This window comes from Physeter macrocephalus, chromosome 17 (assembly GCF_002837175.3).
Source record: "Physeter macrocephalus isolate SW-GA chromosome 17, ASM283717v5, whole genome shotgun sequence".
NCBI classification, from domain to species: Eukaryota; Metazoa; Chordata; class Mammalia; order Artiodactyla; family Physeteridae; genus Physeter; species Physeter macrocephalus.
Genome location: NC_041230.1, coordinates 27,878,916 through 27,891,962, shown reverse-complemented (window position 1 = coordinate 27,891,962; position 13,047 = coordinate 27,878,916). Strand labels below are relative to the sequence as shown.

At 42.3% G+C, this 13,047-nt stretch overlaps 1 protein-coding gene across 1 annotated transcript in view; it reads left to right on the top strand.

Moving 5' to 3' along the window:
• The window catches only part of LOC112065195 (liver carboxylesterase 1-like), a 37,686-nt gene extending 32,451 nt beyond the window's left edge, over positions 1 to 5,235 (top strand). The window contains exons 15-17 of the mRNA XM_055078910.1: positions 784 to 837; positions 1,240 to 1,428; positions 4,852 to 5,235. The gene's annotated coding sequence lies outside the window, so the exon portion shown is untranslated. The remainder of the gene's footprint in view (positions 1 to 783; positions 838 to 1,239; positions 1,429 to 4,851) is intronic.
• Positions 5,236 to 13,047: the final 7,812 nt, after the last annotated feature.

The following is a 13,047-nucleotide window of genomic DNA, read 5'->3' as shown; positions in this document are numbered from 1 at the left end:
TCTTTTCATGTTGGTTGGCCATCTGTATGTCTTCTTTGGAGAAATGTCTATTTAGGTCTTCTGCCCATTTTTTGATTGGGTTGTTTGCTTTTATGGTGTTGAACTGCATGAGCTGCTTGTATATTTTGGACATTAATCCTTCGTCAGTTGCTTCGTTTGCAAATATAGTACCATTTTAAAAGCCATTTCTCTATTAATAGACATTTAGGCTGTTTACCCATTTCGTTTCTCATGTGTGTTTCTCTACCCAGAAGTGGAATTGCTGGGTCATTGGGTATGTACATTTCAATTTTTTTTAAAATATAATTATCAATTTCTTAATATTTAAAAATGTATGTATAGATTTATTGTTTTAAATAGTTGGATTGGCAGTTGTAGCTAGTTTTTTTTCACTTAACTACATAATGAATAATTTCCAAGTACAACAGCATTTTCTTTATCCACCTTTTTATAAGCATTTTATTATGAAAAATTTCAAACATATATAAAAGTAGAGAGTACAGTAAAATGAAACGTACCCATTCCCCAGCTTCAACAAATGTCAACATTTTGCCAGACTCTGTATGGCACTGCTAATGATGGCGTAATATGCATTGTAAGTGTGTGCTGTAATTTATCAAGCCTAGTCTCTATTGTTGGACAATTAAGACTATTTTTTCACCATGATAATGGGATTTTAGTATCTTGAATTTAGTGATGGGAGTAGAGGGGTTTCTTGCCATCCTGTTTTAGGCATTGCCCTACTCCTTGCTCAGTCCAGCACTGACCCTCTTCTGCCCACAGGCTTCTCTGATTAAGAACTGGAGACAAGAATTCTGTGCACGTGACTTTTTGAAGGTGAGAGGGAAACAGAACAGGAAAGGAGGGGGCACAGCACTGATGTGTTGTCAGGGACTCTCTATCCTTGACCTCTCCCCCTGGGGTGCTCTGGGGCAAAGCTCATACCACTGATTTGTCCTGCTATGAGCAAGGAGATGGGCTTTTTTCCCTCACATCTGCCCAGGGGTGGGGTGCAACATGCCAGGCATCTTAAGGGGAGGCAGAGGCCCCAGGGTCAGGTGGAGGATGGTGACAGCCTGTAGGAGGGTCTGGAACACCCACACGCCCACATCCTGCATTGTGAGACCCTGGCTCACACCTACTGATGAGCGAGGTTTCATAAGAAGCATGTGTGAGGTTAAAGCAAATCTAACCCCCAATACCTCAGAAGGTGATTGTATTTGGAAATTGTCTTCAAAGAGATAATTCAGTTAACATGAAGTCATGAAGGTGGGCCCTCATCCAATATGACCGGTGTCCTTATAAGACAAGATTAGGACACAGACACGCACAGAGGAGAAGACAGCCATCTACAAACGAAGGAGAAAGGAGTCAGAAAAAAATCAACCCTGCCGACACCTTGATTTTGGACTTGTGGCCTCCAGAACCGTGAGAAAATAAATGTCTGTTGTTTATGCCAAAAAGAAAAAAAATCTCCAGAGCTCTTGGATTAAACTGGAAGACTTGGGGTTGGAGAGGCAGGGGGCAGGAAATGTATGTGGAGATGCAGAGACCTGGTTTTCTTTACGTTAGTATATAATCTAAACTGCTGCTAAACTCTCCTCTTTTCATATCTGGCTGCAAAGCCCACAGACGCCCAAGCTCAGGCTGCAGCTAGATATGGAACGAGATGAAAGACTGGGCCACGCGATGGCGCAAATGGAATTTAAGAAAAGAACAAAAAAAAGTATCAGCCAATAAATGGAGCAGGAGGCAGCGGGGGACATGGGGGAACAAAGTGGGAGGCAGATAATCCTAAGATTTGGCAGACGTGTGGGCCTTTGGAAAAGCTGGCAGGAGGCAAAGGAGCTACTGAGGAGGGGGTGGTTAGATTATGGGATGGAGCTACTGACTGTCAGGAAGGAAGGGTGCACGCAGACAGGAGGGCAGTGTGGGACTCTCCTGGCTGCCTCAGAAAGTTCAGGTTCAGTATGCAGGGGAGGGTGGGCTTTTAGGGCGTTAAATATCCTCATCCTTAGAAGACCGAGTCCTGACCTTCTGAAGGTCACTGGCCTGCGGTCCATCCTGCTCCAGGAGACCCAGGAGGCAGGGGAGAGCAGATGTTGCAGTCCTCACCCCCGGGGCTGCATCACACCCACACACATTTCACTTGACTGGAATGTGAATGAGAAGGATCAAAATCTTTAAAACTCTGGGTCTCCAGGGACCAGTGTTCCTGCATGGCCCCGATGGGACCATCTCAGTAATGGCTGCCCCCTTTAAAGTGGTCGTGCCACCATCCCCACCACGCCCTAATGTGTCAACCTGCCCATTTCACTCATTTGCAAGACCTGCCTGGCCCTGCAGCGGCTTGTGGCTTCCCACTCACCAAGGCTTTGAGGAGTCCAACCTCAGTTATCTTTTTGTTTTCCTCAGTCATTTTTTGAGGCTCCATATTTCTACCTCTGACTACAGCAATTTATCTGATGCCCAGGGAAGCAATGATACAGAGGTGGGGGGGGGTCAGTGGAAGGGGGAGACCAGCACGGAGGGTAAGGATGTGAGCCCTGGAACCAGGCTATCTGGGTTCAAATCCTGACTCCCCTGATATCTCAGTTTTCTCATCTATAATATGGGGAAAACAAAATGAATAGATGCATATAAAGCTCTTAGCACTTGTAAAGCGCTCAGTATATCTTAACTATTACTGTGATTCCTAGTGAAACGGAGTCTCCCTAAAACTGAGTTCCTTTGCCGAGTTTATGATTAACCTCTCATTTATTTATTTATTTATTTAAAACTTTATTCCCCTTCTTGTTCCACACCTGTTCCTCCTCAGGATTGAGGAGTAATTTTTCCTCCTCAATTGAGGAAACTGTAACCAAGTAGGACTCTGTGGGGCCTTCCTGGGACAGAACCCACATGTCCTCTACCTGCCTCCTGTTTGTAGAAAAACTTTAGCCTCCTTGGCCTCCCCCAAGCTCCAAAGAATAAATTTAATCAGAGAAGTGAGAAAATGCAGAAACAAAGCAAGCAAGACAAAATAATAGTTTAGCCATTAAAGTCAAGGACCTTCAATTCCTCTTCAAGGGCTATAGATAATCTTCTGAGCCAAATCCTTTTAGCTGTTTTGCAGATACTGAAACCCCTATCAGGTGAGAGAAGTTAACTGTATGCTGCCCACAAGCAGGTAGACCCCAGACCAGCTGGAACCAGAAGATTGATGATATTGACTCCTGATTACCTCACCACCAACCAATGAGAAGAATGTCCATGAGCTGATCACACACCCCACAACTCCCTCTCCCTCACCCTGTCTTTAAACACCTTTCCCTGAAAGCCATGGGGAGTTTGGGTCTTTTGAGCATTAGCTGCCTGGACTCCTTGATTGGTCCTACAATAAACGCTGCACTTTCCTTCACCACAGCCTGGTGTCAGTAGATGGGCTTTACTGCGTGCGGGTGAACAGACCCAAGTTTGGTTTGGTAACATTAGCCCTGGGTGTGCTTCCACTGGCCATCAGCTACAAAGATATTCTCCCAGCTACCCTCACCCTTGACCACAGGCCTCTGTTATGGGGCCCTGCCTGCTTCCCCAGAGCCCCTGCAGTAGGCACCAACGTCCCGAGCATTCTTGCACCTCCCCACCTGAGCGCCACCCCCCCCCACAGGGCACCGTGTGCAGTGGACCCAGGCCCCTCTTCCCACCTCCACCCCACACCTTATGGTCCTCTGGAACTCAGGGAGCCAATCCCTTCCAAGCCACATGGCCTTCATGCCTCCCTCTCCAGTTCCAGAACTCACATCTGTCCTGTCCACCAGCATCAGGACACCCTGAGGAAGGGGGGTGATAAAAATGCCAATTTCTAAACTGAAAAGTGTCAATTTCCTAGATCCCACGAATCAAAATCTCTGAGATGAGGGCTGGCAATTCATAAACACACTCAGTTTTTGAGATTAAATTACATTTACATTCAGTAAAATGAGCAAAACCTCAACTGCAGAGTTTGATGAGTTTTGACAGATGTACAACCCCAGGTAACCCACACCCCAGTCAAGACACAGAACGTGTACATCACCCTAGCAGTTCCCTGGCGCCCCCCAAGTCAATACCTGTCACCCACCCACAACCACTCTTTGATTTCTATCCCATGTTGGTTTCATCTATTCATGAACTTCATTTAAATGGAGTCCTATAGTAAATATCAATACTTTGTTCTGGCTTCTTTTACTCAGCCCACTGTTTTTGAAATTCATTCGTATTGTTGTGTATATCAGTAGTTTATTCCTTCACATCTCTGACTAATATTCCATTGTATGCATGCCCCACAGTTGGGTTATCCATTCTTCTTTGATGGACATTTAGGTTGTTCCCAGTTTGGGGCTGCTATGAAGAAAGCTGCTATGGGCATTCTTACATAAGTCTTTTTGTGGACAATATGCTTTCAATTCTCTTGGATAGATACCTAGCAGTGGAATTGCTGGGTCTTTATTAGAATCTACCAAACTTTTCTAAATTGGTTGTAGCCTTTAAGATTCCATCCAGCAGAATATGAGAGTTCCAGTTGCTTCACATTTCTGTCAACACTTGGTATTATCAGGCTTTTAAACTGTAGTCATTCTAGTGGGTATGAAGAAGTGGATCATTGTGGTTTGTATTTAGATTTCCCTGATGACTAAGGATATTGACTATTTTTTCATGTTTATTGGTATTTTTATATGCTCTTTCATGAAGTGCCGACTGAAGTCTTTTGACCATTTAGAAACATTGGATTATCTTTTTAATTATTATTCATAATTATTAATTTTCAGAAGTTCTTTTATATATTCTTGTAGTGTAAGCCCTGACAATTTTTTCTTCTTTGTAACACAGTGCCTGACAAACTTTGATCACTAAGGCATCCATTTCAAAGAGGCATCCTCAGCTTCCCTCGTGGTGCAGTGGTTAAGAAGCCACCTGCCAATGCAGGCGACATGGGTTCAAGCCCTGATCCAGGAAGATCCCACATGCTGCGGAGCAACTAAGCCCTTGCACCACAACTACTGAGCCTGTGCTCTAGAGCCTGTGAGCCACAACTACTGACCCATGTGCCACAACTACTGAAGCCCACACGCCTAGAGCCCGTGCTCCGCAAACAAGAGAAGCCACCGCAATGAGAAGCCCGCGCATTGCAACGAAGAGTAGCCCCCGCTCACCGCAACCAGAGAAAAGCCCGCGCGCACCAACGAAGACCCAACACAGCCAAAAATTTAAAAAAATAATAAAATAAAATAAAATAAATTTTTTTTAAAAAAGCCATCCTCTTCAAAGGCAACTATTTAGAGTAAACACACTGCCAGCCCCACGGCAAGATAAACGGCCAGGATGCCTCCCCCACCAAGGTGCCTTTATATTTAGAGATCTTGGTTGATTTCAACAACTGACCTTGGGGTTACTTGTTTTTTTCTCTTCTCGTGCTTTAAAATTCCCACCTGCATATTTTAAATTCACCAATAAAGAGTGAGTTCAAGAAAACCTAGACCCCCCCCCAACCCCCAAGCCCAATACAGGCAGAACCCCAGACCCATGCATGCTCTCTCTCTCTCTAACCTTGATCTTAGATGTGCTATGTAATTTCTGTGTGGCCTCAGATGTGCTGTGTAATTTCTACATCTTGTAAGTAAAAAAACCCTCTTTTTTTCAAAGTTTCCTGACGCTTATAGCTGAAGGGTGTCTTCAATCATAATAAGAACCATAATGGCTGATCCATCCACAACACTGGTTATTGCTAGTGCACAATTCTGGACATTTGTGTCCTTTGTCCTAGATAACTATTAGGAAAATTTCCTTGCAGTCTATGGCTTGCCTTTTCATTTTCTTATGGTATCTTTTGATGATCAGAAATTTTAATTTTTGATGAAAACCAGTTTGTTTTGTCCTTTTTGATCAGTGCTAGTTTTCTGCCCGAGAATCTTTGCCTACTGACTATAGTTTTAGCAAGTTTCTCAGCTGTTTCTGTTTTGCACTAAAATTTGAGGTCCACTGGTCTCAGATAATGGTACACTGTTGGGTGTTTTCCCCTGCTGGCACCCTTCCTCCTAATACATGAATGCACGTACACACACACACACACACACACACACCTGACACCTGGACAAGGAATCTGGAACTTAAGAACCCAAGATATGATGGGTCAGAGACAATGGGTTTGCCCCCAATATCCACCCTCTTTCTCTTAGTAATAAGAACCCAGCAATTATCTGGGACATGGACATCCAGCTAAGACATTTCCCAGCCTACTTTGCAGCCAATGATGGCCAGGTAACCAAATTTTGTCCAATGACTGTAAGTGGAAGTGGATATAAAACTGTAGGAATATATCTTTAAAGGAAATGAGGAGCTGCTTCAGGTCCCTGACTTCCTTTCTGCTAGCTGGAACCTGGGCATAACAGCTGGATCTTGAACAGTGAGGCAGGATGCTAAGGATGGTGGAGCAACAGTGTAGAAGGAGCCTGGGTCCTTGATGACTCAGAAGCCACTACCTTGTCTGGATGGGCTCCCTTCAGACTTCTCTTACGAAACAGAGAAATAATGTCTTAGCTTGTTCAGGCCACTAGGTGTTGGTGTTGTTATTATTATTGGCTTTTGTTTGTTTTATGCAGCTGAATTGAACACAGACTTTTACACTTCACTGTTTTCCTTTGAGGGAGAAGGAACAAATCATCTTTTCATTCGTTGTTAGTGGATGCTGACAAAGTTAAAAAAAACAAAAAGCAAAGCGAAACAAAAACAGAAAAAACAGACACGAATTAATTTCTCAGGAACTCACCCTATCACATCTTGTATGGAAAGAAGTTGAGGAATCTGGAACATTCCTATGGCCTCTAATGTTTTCGAAGCACTTCCATGCACATCTTTCCATGGAGTCTCATCGCATCCTGCCAGGTGGGTTGGACTTAGGCAAGCATTATTGACTTCCCCGACACGTAATGGGGCTCAGATTCAGAAGGCAAGTGATTTGCCCACCCCCCTCCACTACCCAAACAGGCCACAGGCAGCATTGGGATCCCCTGACGTTTTGCCCAGGGCACTGTGGGAATGTCTGAGAACCATGATGGTACAGGGAGGCCAGGACATGAAGCATCTCAGAGGGCAGTGTGAAATCCTGTTCCCCCAATGACAGTGGGGTATGCCAGGGCTAGGGCTCGGGTGAGGCAAGGGGGTGCCCACTTCAGGTGCCACAGGCACGACGCTCCATCCCTCTCTTGCCTCCTCTGAGTCCCTGCTGTGGGATGTGCAGCTCAATTCTTTCTCTCTAAACAGCAGCCCCTTGTTCCTCTACAAAGAGAATGGTACAGTGGCAAGACCATGGGCTGTGGCATTAGACCAACCTGGGTTCAAATCCTTTTCTGGTTCCTTAGCTACATGATCTTGGACAATTTCCTCTGCTCAGCTTCCTGTCTGCTCTAAAACACGAGGATACTTTGAAAGAGTTGTTGGAAGGATTAAATTAAACAGCGTAACTCAAGTGTCTGACATATGAGTTCCTTTCCCCTAACCTTCCCTTTATGATAATAGGGTTCCCTGGCTTCATAGTCCCAGAGAATCGAGAAACTGTTAATTCATTATAATGATAATTGATATCATTATCAATTACACACCTTCTGGGTATAAAGTATGGTGCTAAGATTATTCACCAGGTAGAGATAAAGCAACCCTGATCCAGCTATCAAGTAAGTAAGGAGTTTTCTGGTTGTCAAACGCCCATTCCTGGCTTGCTGAATGGAAGGAAGACAGAGAACAGAGCCCTCTTTGCCAACAGATCCTGATAGATCTTTGTGGGTAAAATGAAACAATGTGCTGAGTCCTGCCCAGTCAAATCCACAGCACAGAAGTTATCCCGCTTTTTCTCAGGTCATTGTATTTCTTGCATTCACTTGACACATTTATTACGTACTTATTCTATACAAGGCCTTGCATTGAAATTAACATATTTTAATTTTACTTGCAGGAATTAATTTCAGAAAAAAACAAACAGAAACGGTGATTCTTGCCAGGATAGATTTTTACAAAAACATCATAGAAATTGATGGATGATTTTAAAAACTGAGACCATATTGGATAAAAACTCTCCCTTCAAATCTTCCAGTTTAAACTGAATCATGAAACTGAAGAGCAGCCTTCTCATCATTTAAAATCAAATGTATTACAAAAAGTAAATTCTGTGAAGACACTTAACAGATTAAAAAGGTAAACAAACATATTTTCCATTAAAATTACATTATCAGCCAGATGGATAAAGAAAGTTTTGTTCTTCCCTAAATGCCCTCTTCCCTGACTTTTTGAGGACTGTTTTTTATTTTCTGCTCTAAAAAAGAATGAGACATCTAAGACAGACTTCAGTCAGGGGCTGTAGCCTGGTGAGTGTGTGTGAAATGGTTTTCATAAGGGTAAACTCTAGCATTGCTTCACTGAAGTCTAAGCGTTCAGCACTCTTGTGTCTCAAGGCAAGATAAGGTCTGGCCAGGTCACTGCTTCAGGAAATACTTCCAGTGCCCAGGAATGTTACAGAACCACAGACCACCAAGATAGGGCCACAGGTAGGAGCTGGCTCTGCCTCACTAAGCCACAGACGCCCCAGTTCTATTTGAGAAATTCAGACTCTGTGAGTTCCAGCAGAGTTGATCAGTTTTGGGTGCTGGAGCCTCCATTCTCAGAGTCCGGGCTCTGGGGGTCAGGCTGGTCCTTTTTCAACTAACATTCACTGAGCGCCCCCTGGTGGACATAAAGAGGAACATGCCATGCCGCTGCCCTCGGTGAAAGTTATGGACAGGTGCTATGGGGTGAGGGCAGAGGGCAGCTTTGTTCTGGTGAGTCGGAGAAACCTCTACTCAATTCTAGAGCATTGTGGCAACAGGCCCTGCCACAAATAAAAACAGTTAACCTTTACTGAGCACTTACTCTATGTAAGACTCTGCTCTAAGCCCTTAACATGTATTACTGAATTTAATCCTTAGAACAACCCTTCACGGTAGATTGTTATTATCCCTATGAGAATAGTCACAATGTGAAAAAGGTAATTCCCCCCAAAATTAACCTGCACGTTCTTGGGTATAGTTACCAAAGAAGGGAGAAGGTGTGGTGGAAAGCCCCAATGCCACCCAATATCCACTATTGTCCACCATGCTCGTTTGCTGATGTTAATTTACTCCCGGGTTTTCAAAGAAGAATTAAGTCTTCTGATGTCTAGGAGTGGTAATAGCTAGAAGTCTGTTTCTGTTTTCTAGTTCATTCTTGGGAACAATTTTCTTTTGTCATTTAAGGCTTTTTTTCTCCTGAACCTCCATCTGCAAATGCATTTAATAATCACCCACAACAGAGCCCCTGACAGATGGGCCTCAAAGCAGATGGCTCCATTGAAAGGCAGCAATTGAAAATGGAGGGTAATTTGAACCAATCAAGAAGATGGGGTCTCTAGGAGGCAAAGTTTCTACAGAAACTGTAACCATATCCCCCAAGTTCTTTTGGTGCATTTTTCACCCGCAGATGAGCTTTCCTGGGGGTGGATCCAACTTTTTTTTTTTGACATCTGGAACGTTGAAAAGGAAGAGAGAGAAGCCCTGGGGACTTGTCAATCAAATTCACTTTTCTTTTGGCAAATTCAGCATCAGTGACAAATTGCGCAGTTTGACATAAACAAAGTTGATAGATGTCGGCAAAGCTGTTTTGAAACCGCAGCAACGAAGAGATGTGTACGAATATTTTTTTTCACTCAACAGTTTGTTTAATAACAAATAAAACAATCAGGTGTTTAAAAAATGCTACCACCTTCACAATGTCATCAGAGTGTTAGCTGCTGATTAATGAGAATGTGGGATTTATTCCCTTCCCAATTCAGAAACTTGGCAGGAAAGTCCATTTAATAGTCCAGTGGATAGCTCTTATAGTTCACGAAGTCTTCTAAGTTCACCTCTGAGTCTTTTGTGGACTAGAAAACACTGGCCTTGATATCAGAAGACTTGAGTGTGGGCTCTGGTCTGCCACTACCTCCCTCTGTAACCTTGGATAAATCATTTAATTCTCCCGGGGTTTAGGTTCCCACAGGACGCACAATGATAATCAGCCGTGCCCTGCCCTGGATTGTTGCAAGGTTCAAGGCCGATATTAGATGTGAATCACATTTTCTGTAATTTGAAAATTATTAATCTTTTCGTTGAGAGATCATTTCATCTGGTAAAGTGCACAAATCTTAAACGTACAGCTCAATAAATTTTTATTGAGTGGCAATGCAGGTGCCTTTGCCAGTCAGTACTTCCAAGGAACAATTACTGCCACCTCTACCACCATAGATTAGCTTTACCTGTTCTTGAACTTAATACAAGTAGAATGGCATAGTATGTATTGTTTTATATCTGGCTTTTAGCTGGCAATGGTGTCTGAGATCCATTTATATCAATTCAGGAATCGTAGTTTCTTCCCTTTTTTTGCCGAATAGTATCCCATTCTACAGCCATACCCCAGGTGTGTCATTCATTGATGGACCCATGGGTGGTTTCCAGTTTTGGGTTATTATAAATAAAGCCACTATGAGCATTTTTGTAAAAGTGTTTTTGTGTAAATATTTCCATTTTTCTTGGGTAAATACCTAGGAGTAGCATGGTTGGGTCATAGGGTAGGTGGGTGTTTAACTTTTTTTAGAAATTGTTAGTTTTACAAAGTGGTTGTATAGTTTATACTCCCTCTAACAATGTATGAGAACTCTGGTTGCTTTACGTCTTCCCCATGCTTGTCACCTTTAAACTATGGTGACTTTTACAGGGACGGGGGTGTTATTACTATGAGAGAAGAGATAAGTGTAGGTATTAATATGGAATATAGAGTCTAGAGTCATGTTTGAATCATTGTTCTGTGCTGGGCTCACCATATGGCCTTGAGTAAGCCACTTAACTCTAGCCTCATTTTCTGCATCTTAAATGAGGCTGTCAGTAGCATCTCTCTCAAAGGGTTGCTGTGAGGATTAACTGAGAAAAGGGTCTCTTGCAGAGACCCTTAGCACAGTTATTGCATACAGCGCTCAGTTAATGATTGCTGTGGTCTTAATTTCCTTTGTTTACTCTTTAGCAGATCCCAGTTGTAGAGAATATCTTTCAATGTCCCGTGTCTGTCAGGAGCGCTGACAGAGCCCAAGGATTATGAGCCATCTTATAGGGTAAGAACTGTCTATCCTGTTTGATCAGCAACATCTTTACTGCCCCCAAAATGGAGTTCACACCGAGGATGACACAGCAGAGAGATGGAAAGTCCCTGGAGACTGTGAGCTGCTGAATCAACCAGTCAATCTACTGCCAAACTTCCAATTAGATTAATAACACATTTCCTTACTGTTCAGGCCAAATTCAATTGGCTATTTGGAGCTCAAACATCTTGACTGATACACCAAATGATCTCAACGTTCCTCCACTGAGCCTGGACCTTCTCTCAGCATCCTTAGCACAGGATTTCTGGATAGACCCAACCAATTGTGAACACACAGGAGCTAGTGTTCTAGTCAAAGCCTGTTTGCCATGTCTGATAATGTCAAGTCACCTTTTGTGCAGCTGAAATTAAATTCATCTGAAGAGAAAAGTAAGAAGCTTCCCTTTAAAGCTTTTAATGACTTTTAAAGAATACTGCTAATCACTCAGCCACAGATCACAAAGCATTATGCAATTTGCTGCCACCCACTAAGAACCCATCTCTGGCAGCAACAGCTCAAGATAGGGGGCAATTGTGGAGCTGAATTCTGTCATTTAAGAACTATTTCTAGCTTTCTTTCCATGAACCGCATGCTAGGGATTGTGGGGGAATACCAAAGAAGTAAAACAAGGTTCTAAACTGCAAATAGTTGAGGGAAGGGAAGTGATATGAATTCCGGGTAGCAAAAATATCGAATATTCTACAGTGAAGAGAATATTTTACTTTTATTATAGTATAATGAATAATATTATGTGCGGTAAAGTACACAAATCTTAAATGTTCAGCTCAATGAATTTTTAAAAGTGAATATATCCATCCACTCAGCATCCAGATTGAGAAACAGAATATTAACAGACCTCAGAAGATTGTCTCATTTCCCTTCCTAGTCAACAGTCCTTCCTCCCTTCAAAATAACTACTGATCTGACAATGTGTCACCATAGATTAGTTTTGTCTCATTTGAACTTTATATAAATGGAGTCATACATTTGGGTTTGGCTTCTTTTGCTTACCATTACATCTGTGAAATTCATTCATGTTGCTTTATGTGGATGTAGTTCACTCTTTTATTTACTGCAGTATTTTCTTTTGTGACCACACCATAATTTATTTATCCATTATTCTTTTAATGGACATTTGGGTCGTTTCCACTTCTGGGCTAGTACAAATAATGGTGCGATGAACATTGGTGTGCATGGCTTTAGTGAAAATATGTCTACATTTATGCAAGAGATAGATAAAACATACATACATACATATATACATACATAGAACTGTTGAATCACAGAGTATGTGTATATTTAGCTTTAGTATATTTTTCCAGCTTTCCAAAGTGTGTGTTCCTATTTACAATTCCTCTGCAGTATATGATGGTCTCAGTTGCTCCACAACCTTAAAAACTTTTTTTTTAAATTTTGGCAATATAGACATAACATAAAATTAACCATCTTAATTTTCAAGTGTATAGTTCAGTGGTGCTAAATACTTTCCTAATGTGCAATCATCATTACCATCCATCTCCATAACTCTTTTCACCTCGTGAAACTGAAATTCTGCATGCATTAAAAAGTAACTCCATTCCCACCCCCACTCCCCAGCTCCTGGCAACTACCATTCTACTTTATGTCTCTATGATTTTGGCTACTCTAAGTGAAATCGTACAGTATTTGTCTTTTTGTTACTGGCTTATTTCATTTAGTAAATGTCCTCAAGTTTCATCCATGTTGTAGTATATGTCATAATTTCCTTCCTTTTTAACATTTTTTTAATTTTTTATTTATTTTTCTTATTAGTCATCCATTTTATCCACATCAGTGTATACATGTCAATCCCAATCTCCCAGTTCATCCCACCA